Here is a 12,924-nt window from a genome sequence, read left to right on the forward strand (position 1 = left end):
CAATTCCCAGCAACCACATGGTAGCTCACAATCTGTAATTGGATCCAATGACCTCTTCACATAAATAAATTTAAAACAAAACAGAACAGAAACTGTTGAGATGGCACAAATCCCCATTCCTGTTAGCTGAGGCAGAATGACATCTCAAGGCCAACCCAGTTATATACTAGGCTGGCCTCAAACTCAGAAATCTGCCTGCTTCTATTTCCCAAGGTCTGGGATTAAAGGGGTGTGCCACCACTGCCCAGCAACATTTTTCTCTAAAAAGAACAATCTGCAAAGAAAAAGCTATATGAGTTTCAAGACAGCCTGGACTACAAGCAAAAAAATTTTTCACTACATAAACACAATCATGTTGACATAAAATACATTATGCCCAAGAAGTAAAAGAGTGATATCTATTCAATGAGCACTCCAACCCTTATGTATTCAGTTACGACATCTTTTATTGATTAAACAATTTACAAAAGCAACAATGAAAAGAGCATGCTATAATCACAAAGATAAAGTATGAGAGAGATGGAATAAGCTAGATCTTTACACAAGATACAAATCAATAGTTAATACTCACTACATATGTGTAAGAAACCTAACAGTTGAAAGCTGTTCTGGGGATCTGCGGCTGGGCATAGAAAGCTTCCTTTTAACCTCAAGAAGATTCCACTTGGCTCAGATAGTGGTGGCACACCCTTTAACCCCAGGCAAAGGGATTCCGGGAGGCAGAGGCAGGCTCCAGGACAACCAGGATTACATAGAAAAACCCTGTCTCAAAAGCCAATACATTCCAATGTGATCTATTTAAAAGTACAAAAAAAGAAGTATGTGTGGCCAGAAAGTTTGCCTAACAAGTTTTTTCTGTTTCATACATGACCACAGTACATTTAAATCACATCCACCCCTGGCTTCTCTTGTCCCCTTCTGCTGAGCAGGAAATAAAGTGTCTTCCTTTGCTGTCAGAGGTTTTTTTGGATCTTTTTTTTTCTTCCTTCCCTGAGACAGGGTTTCTCTTTATAGCTCTGGCTGTCCTAGAACTCACTCTGTAGACCAGGCTGGCCTCGAACTCAGAAATCCACCTGCCTCTGCCTCCCGGAGTGCTGGGATTACAGATGTGCGCCACCACCACCCAGCTTTTTGTTTTTCTCAAGACAGGGTTTTTCTATATATCCCTGGCTGTCCTGGAACTCACTCTGTAGACCAGGCTGGCTGAGAACTTGAGAAGCTGCCTCTGCCTCTCAAGTGCTGGGATCAAAGGCTTCCCCACCGCCCAGCACACATGAACTTTTAAAAGATACATTGTAGCTGGACAATGGTAGCAAGTGCCTTTACTCCCAGCACTTGAGAGGCTGAGAAATCCTGTCTGGGGGAAGGTAGAGAGACATGTTTAAGTATGCTATGCACATACAGAGGCTGACTCTAGGATTAGATACCTTGGAATTTAGGATGAAGGTACAGAGGACCAAACCCCAGGTGTTTTACAAGTGCTAACTGAAGAACTCCATTCTCACTAGCTCCATATGTATTTTAATAATTAGGAACTACTTGATTTAAAAACTCTGAAAGTGTTTCTAACCCTCTGGGATCATTCTAAAGAACTAGAGACCAAAACCTTGAAAAATCCCATTTTTTTACTATCACAGTTTATACCAGTGCATTTAGTGGCTCCATTCTCAAAAGAATTCATTTATGTTGACATTGGTACTTTATTGTAATGGGGATCTAAGACTGTCTCAAACACAGCATGTAGATGAAAATGACCTTGAACATGTGATTCTTTCCTACCTAGAGCAAGAGTTTGGCTTACAGTCTGTTCATCAAACTATCTGAAACTTTTACAAAACCTCATCAACAAGGAATACTATTCTATTGAACGGCCTGGTTCAGATGTACTTTACAATCCAAAACATAGCTACCTTTCATCATACAGAAAATAACCTTTTATTCTGATTAGCGCCATATACAAAGTTGGTTTTCTGAATGGCATAGAATACCCTACAACCCAGCACATGAGCACTTGTGCATAAGATACACTATTCACTCAAAAATGAGTTACTTAAAACAGCATTGAGCCATGGATGTGGCTTAGTAACACAGGATCTTACCCACTTAGGCCAATTCCTCAGTCACAAAAAGCAAAACTCCCTAAGCCCCAATTTTCATCAAGTATTTACTAACTACATTTTGCCTGCCAAACTGCTGTCCAAAAGACCTTTGATATTTTAAGTTTTTAAAGCCCCCATTAATTATATCTGAAAGGTCCAGACATCATGATTCATTTGGATCACAAATCTTAAAAAAAAAACACCACTTTTATTAGAGTGAAAAACTTACTCATAATGAACAACTGAATTGCATCACACAAAAACATCGCATTCAAATGCATTATGAATAAAGATCTGGCTGAGTGTGGTGGCATACGCCTGTAATTCCAGCACTTGGGAGGCAGAGGCAGGCGGGTTTCTGAGTTCCAGGACAGCCTGGTCTACAGAGTGAGTTCCAGGAAAGCCAGGACCACACAGAGAAACCCTATCTCAAAAAACCACCAAAAAAGAAAAAGAACAAAGAACTGGTAGTAGCAGTATGTGAAACACTATTTCACAGACTGAAATATAGTTTCAGTTTAGGACAGACAGCCTGGACCTTTTAATAAAACTTGGGTCTCAGGGCTGGAGAATATCACTTGCTCTTGCAGGACTGGTGTTCAGTGTTCAATTCTTAGCATGCATGTGGTGACTCACAACCATGTGACTGTAGCTCAGGGGACCTGACATCCTCTTCTGACCTCTGTGGAAATCAAACATGTCTATGGTATATATGCAAAATACCCATTTACATAAATATATATTATAGAACATTAAGTAATTTAAGTAAATTCACTTAGATTTTTTAGAATGGACCTATTTTCTCTGTGCAATGTTAAGATACTCCATACAATCACACATCCCCATATGATTTGGGCTCTTTCTTCCTTTATGAAGCTGGAGATGGTTGAATTAAGGTAACAAGATATTTAAATAAATTGATTCTGGTTCCCTGTATCAATGTCATGTGGCTGACAACCAGCTATAATTGCAGCCCCAGGGGATCTAATCACCTCCTTTTGGCCTCTGCAGACAACTTAACATTCATGGACATAATTTATATGTATGCAAACTCAGGAGGCAAAGGAAAGGGGAGCTCATGGGCAACCTATTCTACAGAGAGCTGTCTAGAACAGCCAAGGGTATACAGAGATACACTGACATTAGTAAGGAGAGTGCTAGCACAGTGGGAGAAGCAGGATAGCACATCATATATAAAAGTTATGAAGAAACAGAAAAACATTAAGTACACACTGGAATTACTTAGATCTCTTCTAAGTTTTAAATATTTATCCAGTTTACCTAAAAAGTGGCAAGTATGGGCATATAAATACAATAACTAGAGATGGTGTGAAGAATCAAATTCATGCTCAGCTTGATGATACACACCTTTAATCCAACCACTGGAGAGACAAAAGGCAGGATTTCTGGGAGTTCCAGGCCAGCAGGGCACACATTATCGAATTCCATTAACACCAGGGATACAGAGACCTTGCTCAGTGCAAGTGGGGTGTGTGTGTGTGTGTGTGTGAAGGTGCACACATGTGTGCACAAGCACCCACACAAATGTATTCATTTGGGTTGGAGAAGAACACACTTTAATGTTCCTGAGCCAGGAGAAAGACACATTTCACATACACTATTATTTGTGTGGGAAATTTTTATTTTAAAATAATCTCAACCAAATTCAGGTATCACAAGATTCCAACGTTAATAAATCAGAGACTAGCATATAATTGCCTTTAGCAGACTTTGTTATATAAAAAATGCTCATGTACCATTAAACATACACAGGCTAGCAAATATATTCTTCCTTTTGGTGCAATGCTCATATTCTCCATATAATCACATTCCCCACATGATTTGGCTCTTCATTTTCTCCAAATCCAACTGACCCTTGTCAGGAGTAACCTGGAGACTAAATTAAAGACATGTATACCCACTTCTTTAACTTTTCAGAAAACAATGCTGTAAAAAGATAACATATCAGAAATAAAATTAAACTCATTTTACCTGTCATACTTCTGTTACCAACAGAATACCAGAGGGTTGAGATGGCTCCCTAGAAACTACATATGAACACAAACTGTAAAGAAGTTGTCCTCTATAGCCGGGCAATGGTGGTGCACGCCTGTAATCCCAGCACTCTGGGGGGCAGAAGCAGGCGAATTTCTGAGTTCGAAGCCATCCTGGTCTACAGAGTGAGTTCCAGGACGGCCAGGGCTATACAGAGAAACCCTGTCTCAAAACAACCAACCAACCAACCAACCAACCAACCAAAAAAAAAAAAAGTTGTTCTCTGAATCACCTACATACCCCCTGCGATAATTCTCGCAATGGGGGAGCTGCAATCATAAGAAATAAAAAAAATCCCAGGCAGTGGTGGCACACACCTTTAATCCCAGCACTTGGGAGACAAGGCAGGTGGATTTCTGAGTTCATAGCCAGTCTGGTCTACAGACTGAGTTCCAGGACAGCCTGGAACACACAGAGAAACCCTGTCTAAAACCCCACCCCACCCCCAACAAAAAGAAAGCCCTCTTCCTACCACCAAACCCCAACACAAATCCACACCGGCTCAGGGATGAACACTCCTCAGGTTACAGGTGCCCAAAGCCCCCACTCCACTCTACAAATCAGACAATCTTCTGGCCTTAAGAGAAAACTGCATGTGGGTGTACCACAGACACATAAATAAAAACAAACCTTAATTATGCACTTCTTATTATGGAAATCAGAGTGACAACACCCTTTGCCACCATATTTTGGTTATTTATAAATGGAAATGAAAAACAGAAGTGTTAGTAAACTCCAGTTCAATTTTAGGTTGTCAGAAGAAGAGCCACTTATTGGTACAGCAATGAAAGTTTTAAATATAATATTAAGATTCTAAACTACCACACAAAAATCTCCTAAAAACAAAAATGAAAAAAAAAGTCAGACGAGTAAGGTGCATTTCGGTTTAATCGAGTACATAGATTTGGAAAACACGTTAGATATACATAAGTCCGACAAGGACTCACTTCTAGTCATCCTGGACTGTAGTTTGGGAGCTCGCCTTTACCACTACTACATGCATTTGAAGTTACATACTTACCAACTGTCACTGTTTGCTTATCCATGCTAGGAAAGGACAGAGTTCCTTCGAAACTTATTTCACTTTAAATCTAAAGACATAAATTTAGGCTCAAAACTTTGTTGAGAGCTCATCTAGAATACATTACCATACACACTCAGATTATACATTTCAGATTTTAGAAAACAAGTATTATCTATACTAGGGAGGGAAAAGATAGATTTATTCACAAAGGTCATGGCAGAAATACAATGTATATACAAATATACCTGTATTATCTATAATCTAACTACAGGAAAAGAAATCCTTATGTTACAATCTCTAAAAAAAGATAGTAATAAATATATTTGTAAGTTAATGTTCACAGGCAGACAAATGCTAAAAACCTGTATTTGTAATGCAAGTTTTCCATGCAGGGTTGGAATAATTCATACAGTTCAAGTACTAAAGAAGAGAACACCAACCTATTATTTCATTAACCTATGCAGTGAGAAATGAGTACTGAGGAAAAAAAGTAATCTTTGGTATTTTAAAAATATGTATTTTATAATTATGTGCATGTGTCTTATGTACATGAGCATGAAAGCCCAAGGTGTCAGATCCTGAAGAAGCAAGGTGGCTGTGATACATGGATATTGGAAACTCAGATCACAACAATTGCACAAAATTCCTTCTTTCTTTCTTTCTTTCTTTCTATTTGGGGTGGGGGGGGAGAATCTCCTTTACAGAACCCTGGAACTCAGAGACCAACTTGCCTCTGTCTCAGAGTGTGTGCCATAACACCTGGAATATGCCATGGTCTTAACTATTAAGCCATCTTTCCTATTCCTATATTTTCTTAAACATTAATTTTAAGAAAAACAATTATTTTCCTCACCAAAGGAAATAATCTATGTTCAATGTTTAAGTGCATACAATACTTTAGGAAAATAAGGGAGATGGGGTCAAAAAAAAAAAAAAAAAATCCAAATACAGAAGTATCAGGCAGTAATCATCCTCTTAAGGTTCTGATCCAAGCTTTGAAAATCCTGGCTGCTCATTTCAATCACTGTCACCTTCCAGCTAGCTTAAAAAAAATAAACCAGTGATACAAAAATTATAAAGCAGTACTCACCAGAAAGGTAGCTCTAAAGAGATGGTTTTAAGGAAAACCATTTCCACTGTATCTACACCATTCTTATAAACTGTGAAAGGCAATAAAACTTAAGCCCTCAAGCAATTTTACAATCGAAAACAAAGTGGAAGAAAACTCACAGAGTACATTTTTAGTACTGGCTGCTAAGACGTAGATCATTAAAAATTTAAACAAATCCTATTATTCCCAAATAAACTAAGAAGGACTGAATGGAAGGCGGGCTAATCACCATCCAACTTACTGTTACTGGTTAAATCTCAAGCAAGATGTGCATGACTTCCTCGTCTTCCAAGAATTACTTAAAAAAAAAAAAAAGAAAGAAACAAAACAAAACAAAACAAAAAAGACAGGGAATCATTACACAGCCTAGCCTGGCCTTAAATTTATGCTATTTCTACCTCTGCCTACAGAGTTTTGGGATTAAAGATGTGTACAACTGTGCAGGGTTCTGAATGTGCAGTGATGAAGTGGCACACTAATGTAATTTATAGCTTACAGAGACACACCAATTATTTACAAATATTACTACAATATTTAAAGCATTACAGGTTGACTCATATTGTAGAAAGTAAAGGGTAAGTAAAAACCACCATGGAGTAATTACAGCAATGGATCTGAAGCCTTGCATTATCACCATGGACTGAGCTAATAAAAATATTTCCTCTTTTAAATAGGAGGTATCTACACAGGTCAAGAACAATCAACTAATAAAGGAGTAGCATTACACCTTTATTACAACTGAGGTCACCAAACCTAAAGCTACATTTGATCCAAGAATTGAGTGTGTGAGAACAGCCAATGGACCTATTATTTATACTCACATTTAAGTAACTGCACAGCAGCTTTCTTCCTTATGTGCCTTAATGGTATGTTTGTGGGGTTGGGGGGAAAAAAAGGAACATCAGGTACTTACAGATTAAACTAACCTGTACTGGCAGGGCTGTGGGGTTTTTCTTCTCTACCAGTAAGTAGCAAATGCTGAAATTCTGCTGCTAGTTAACAAAAACACAAATTATATTAAACTGAGGAGTTCAACCCATACTTAAAAAAGTCAATGTGCATTTAATTTCCTCAGAGCCTGATAGCAGTACATTTTAAAAGGTTGCCTAAGCTTAATAAAGATTATTTTACATTGGCTACTGAAATCGAGTGACCTTGAAAATGAGCTAGCAACACTGAAGTATCTCTTGGACATGCTTTCATTTTAATCAGTAATGTATTCAATGTAGGAAGTGTTCTGGAAATCTTGATTGTAGAAAAAGGCAAGGGGCATATATATTGAAATTAATTAACTTCTAATTTCAATTAGACAAACCTTACAGCCAATTTTAACTTTAAATTGTCATGAAATTTTATTAACCTCAATTTCAAAAAATGTCCGTGAATTCTGTTACTTCTGCAAGTATATTAACCAGCTAGCTAGCAAAGGGGAATTAACTCTAACTAAATAGATGCCCTGTTTCTGATTCAAATTGCAAGAACTACAATAATTCTTTTCTTGGCTAACTTGGGGAAGTAAACCCTTGAAGATAGTGAAAATATTTTCTCATAGAATTACCAGACTATCTTAAAAAAACAAAAACATACCACCAATAATGATCTTTACCAAAATAAAGTTCTTAACCCTAAATCTACCATACAATAGTTTTTTTCCCACATAATCAGTATCAGTTAATATATAATGTATTGGGGAAATGAAAAGTCTTCATTCTTCTTTTCTTTTCTGTTTTTGGTGCCTGGGATTGAATCCAGGGGATTCATGCATACTTAGCACTGTGCTAATGGGCTACCGCCAGTCAGCTTCATTCTTCATTTCAAGTAGGGCTATCATCAATGAATTTCAACGGTAAAAACAGATTCTATAACCATAATAAAGGCCCAATAGAAGTACACACAAAGTTCTCAGATACTGTAACAATGTCAGAAGGCTTAGGAAATACCACACATTTAGTTATTCAAACTACCTGCAACCTTACAAATCATGGTAATGGTTAAAGTAAAGGCTGGGGTCCAAGTAATCCTTTAAAAATATATACACATTTATCCCCTTGGCAATCAATCTGTTCAAAATGACAATACACACAAAAAATTGTCATATTTATCCCCAAGATCCTAATCCATCAAAGTTAATATCCACTGTGCCAGTTTTAGTTACACAGTATTCAATGTAGTTAACTTATTCAAATAAAAATTGAAATTAAGTTTAACGAACACTATTTTAGGCTGCATACCATTACTTTGAGAGTCTACATTTTTCTTACTAAAACATATCTATCCCTGGAAAAGAAAACTGAGAAAAAAATTAATTCAATTCTTTCAAGCTAATTGAATTTATAATTGTCATCCAGAGCTAGAGGTGAGTATCTCCATTGGAGGAAAATATTAAAGAAGGTATAGCACATAGGAGTAAAAACAGGGCTTATTAAAAACAATTTATGCCGGGCAGTCTTGGCGCATGCCTGTAATCTCTGCCCTCGGGAGGCAGAGACAGGTGGGTTTCTGAGTTCGAGGCCAGCCTGGTCTACAGTGAGTTCCAGAACAGCCAGAACTACACAGAGAAACCCTGTCTCAAAAAACCAACCAACCAAACAAACAAAAAACAACTTATATGTTTTTTGAATTAACAAACCTTTTAAGGATACAATCTCAAGTAGAACTCTAAGGTGTGAACTCATATATTCTGAGACTAGTCTGACTCCATCCACCTCTCCCCTGAGTTAAAATTAGAATATAGGTGCACACCACCACACCCAGATGAAAAAGTTGTAACCCTTATTCTAAGCCTGGCTGTCCAACTTGCAGAATAACCCTGGTCTCATCTCATCCTCCAGAGAGCTGGAATCATACCATACGCCTCCACACATGGCCTTAAAATAAAAGAGTCCCTTATTTTTAACTGCCAGGTAACATTAAAACAATAACAAAGTCGGGCAGTGGTGGCACACGCCTGTAATCCCAGCACTCTGGGAGGCAGAGACAGGTGGATTTCTGAGTTCGAGGGCAGCCTGGTCTACAGAGTGAGTTCCAGGACAGTCAGGGCTACACAGAGAAACCCTGTCTCTAAAAAAGCCAAATCAAAAAACAAAAACAAAAAAAAAAAAAAAACCAAAAACCAAAACCAATAACAAAATCCTAATGCTGAACTACTTGGAATAAAACAGCTCGACTTCAGGTTCTTAGCAGTTTAAACGTAACCTGATCTTTATCTAATTCCTATGAACTTATCTGAATAACGTAAGTGTTCTATTGAGGATGTCTATTGAGCTACTGGTTTTGAAAAATTCAGTATTATGAAAATTCAGAGATAACATGTGACTCTATACTATATTGTTAAAATGCTTATTTTACAAAGAATTATCACAGAGAAAGTTAAATTACTATAAACAAGATTATTAAAATTGCTGGATGACAAAAATTAAAACAAAATATTGACAAAGGTTAAGTAAAAGAAAGGAGAAACCCTCAATTTCATTCATGAGGAAGCCAGGACAGAGAACAGGGAATATTTTACTCAATATAGTTTATTGTACACTTCACTGACTATCCTTTTGTATTAATTTTCTACAAGCTACAAGAAAATTTGTTTCACTTTTGATGAAGACAACACTAGTATTATATAGGTAGACATTACCTTTAAAAATATGTATCAGAGTTATTAAAAATTTAGGGTATATGCTTAGTATATTCTAACCAATACAAATGTACAAATCCCACATTCATTCGCTTACTCAAACTATATCTCAACAAAGTGAAGTCAGTATTATTTATCAAGTTTTACCAGTAGCTTACAGAGACCTGAAAACTACATAATTCTCAACTGGTTCTCTGGGTCACTGAACTACAAAGCCATCCTCCACCCTGACAGGGTCTTATACTCTGTAACACAGGCTGACCCCAAACTCACAGAAATTTCCCTACCTCAAATTCCAAACTGTTAGGAATACAGCCAAATGCAAAGAATGATTTGGTATTCATTAATAAGCAAATGCATCATCATTAGTAAATCGCTCCCCCACTCCCTATATTCAAGAAAGTAAGAAGCTATTTTAATTTTTAACTTAGAATTTGCGTCAGGCAACTTCAATAGATTTAAATATACTAGAGCAGGTTGGATATAAGATAAAAATATACCTCCAGTCGCAGCTGTTAAATGGTGGTGGGATTGAAATCCAAGGTCTTGTACATAGCATATTAGATAAGCACTTTATGACTGAAGTATGAGTGAAGGATGAGTGAAGTCCATTTAATAAGTCTAAAAATATCTGTAATTTACTAAAAGTTATGAATACAGTGGAACATTGTCATGGAAACAGTAGTTCCTAAAAAGTACTAAAATCTTGTCAGGTGTCGGGGCTTTAATCACAATACTGGGGAAGCAGAGAGGCAGGCAGATTCCAGAGTTCGAGGCTAGCCTTGTAAACAAGAGTCCCAGCTAGGACTATACAGAGAAACCCCATCTCAAAAATTTAAAATCAAAATAACCACAAACCAACCAAAAAAAAAAAAGGATTAAAATCTGTTTCCTGTCTCTGATGTAAAGAATAAACAAGTTAGAAGCTACTTTCTGCCACCACCCCATTTCCCAACATAGAAGTTCTGAACACCAAAATCAAAGCAAATTCTACTCGAAAACAAATGTGGATATACTACTGGTGTGTGCATTACATAAAGCACTGCTCAGTAAAACCTCAAAATTTAACTTCTAAAATCATTCCAAAGTAGTTTCATATTTGCCACATGACCCAATTTCAGTTTGGCTACCTGAAAATTAGTTATCTTCCCACTGAGACATGTAATACCCAAGCCCTTTTATAATACCACACCTGTAGTCTACACCCATACATACCACACAAGCACAGACAAATCACCTTCCCACTCATTACAGGGCTCTACATTAACATTTGCTCTAGTGTGGTGAGATTTGAGAACATTAAAGAGCATTTCCAGATGATCTTACCACCTCGATGTTCAAAATAAGCTTGAAATTTACAACAAACTTCAGTATCCTATGGCAATTCAAATAATTAAACTTATCCTTAAGGTTAAATTTTAAGTTTGAGCAAAAAACAACCAATGATTTTCCTAGAGGTCAAAGTAAAAATTTGAATGAAACATATCAGGCCTCCAAATCAAGAATGTAAAATGGTGAATTTACTTAGGTTCATAAAGCTTTAAATATTATGTAATAAAACAATACTTATTTATGCTTATTAACACCACAGTCAAACGTGAATATTAATATAGAGCCTTCTCTGCCAAAGGAATATAAAAATCCTAAGTTTAATTAAATTTAGGGGCCTTCACCAAACTTGCTGCAAGTTTGGGGACATAAATATCCAACAGCCATAAAGCTGTGAAAGCCCCTATAAGTAATAAAATAAATCCCACTTGCCTCAGACTGAACAGGGCAACACTGAGACTCAGCCTCAGCCTGTCCTATGGCAGGGCTATAGGAAGAAGAAAATTTTAATTTTAGAAAAACATCACCCAATTAATTAAAAAAAAAGACATGCATCATTTTTTTAAGTCCCAATGATCAAGCAAGCAACAGAAAAAGAGCAGGTCTTTTTGTCTACAACTGCATTCAGTCCAAACTTTTTTCTTGGAGATTTCCATTAAGTAATTCACTAAACTCAGTAAGTTAAATGTGTAATCTGAATAGTTAAATATGTTTTCTCCCCTAACAAGTGGCATGAGATTACTGGAATAGTAAGGAGTCAAATTAAGTGATAACTCCAGAAGTCACTCAGAAGTGGATCCTTATCTGCTAGAGTAGAAACTAGTGCCAGACATTATTTTTAAACCGACTCACAAGTAGATGGAAGCTGATGTGCATATTTATCTTGCAGCTTCATTAAAAGTTGTACAGGGACATAGCAAATAACTGAAAGGTTTTTTGGGAGGCCATCTGAAATTCAAGTGTAAAACACTTCAAATTTGTTACACTTGTGATTTAACCACACTCTGGACCTCAGAAGCAATTAGGTAAGCAGAACTTTCTAGAAGCTTAATTATTATTGATGCATGCAAAAATTATACGTTCAACAACGTTGTAAATGGATACCACTTCTGAGCCATGCAGCTACAAAAGACAAATTATGTAACACAAAATTTTAAATATTAGGAGTCTTTTACTTATAAGTTGTAAACTTCAGAGAATAAGTCCTGCTATCTTGTTCTTTGAACATACAAATGTTAAGCTTTATATAATTCTTAAATTTCTACCAATACTTCAATTTTCTGATAACCAAATTCCTTAAATTCTGAAATGTATTATTTTAGAAAAAAGCATTTCTAAACCTTTATAAACTTCACCTTGCCACATTTTCTTTATTTTTGGAGATTGTTTTGGGTAGCCCTCCCTACCCTGGATGGCCTACTACAACTCAAGTGATGCACTTGCCTCAGTATTCGCTACCACAGCCATGCTAAACCTTAATATTTTCAATACAGGATTTCCTGTCAGTATGAAATATGTGCTGCTAGTCTAAGAACTAATTCTGGTATATATGAATATTTTCATTACAAACTAAGTGGAACTTTCTGTACCTCACAGTAACTATAGCAGAAGAGGCACAGAAACGGCATTCAGATTGAAATTATTTGTCATATCTCAGAATGAATTTTACTTGTTT

At 36.7% G+C, this 12,924-nt stretch overlaps 1 long non-coding RNA gene across 2 annotated transcripts; it reads right to left on the bottom strand.

The window, feature by feature from the left end:
- Positions 1-428: 428 nt before the first annotated feature.
- On the bottom strand, positions 429-11,675 carry LOC127695515 (uncharacterized). Of its 2 annotated transcripts, none has more exons than XR_007979994.1 (2): positions 7,216-11,675; positions 429-6,587 (listed from the first exon to the last, which is right to left on the bottom strand). It is a non-coding gene; the product is annotated as an uncharacterized LOC127695515 (long non-coding RNA). The 2 variants fall into 2 exon arrangements; XR_007979995.1 differs by having other exon boundaries at positions 7,203-11,675.
- Between the last annotated feature and the right edge of the window lie 1,249 nt (positions 11,676-12,924).

Source organism: Apodemus sylvaticus, chromosome 10 (genome assembly GCF_947179515.1).
Source record: "Apodemus sylvaticus chromosome 10, mApoSyl1.1, whole genome shotgun sequence".
Taxonomy (NCBI): domain Eukaryota; kingdom Metazoa; phylum Chordata; class Mammalia; order Rodentia; family Muridae; genus Apodemus; species Apodemus sylvaticus.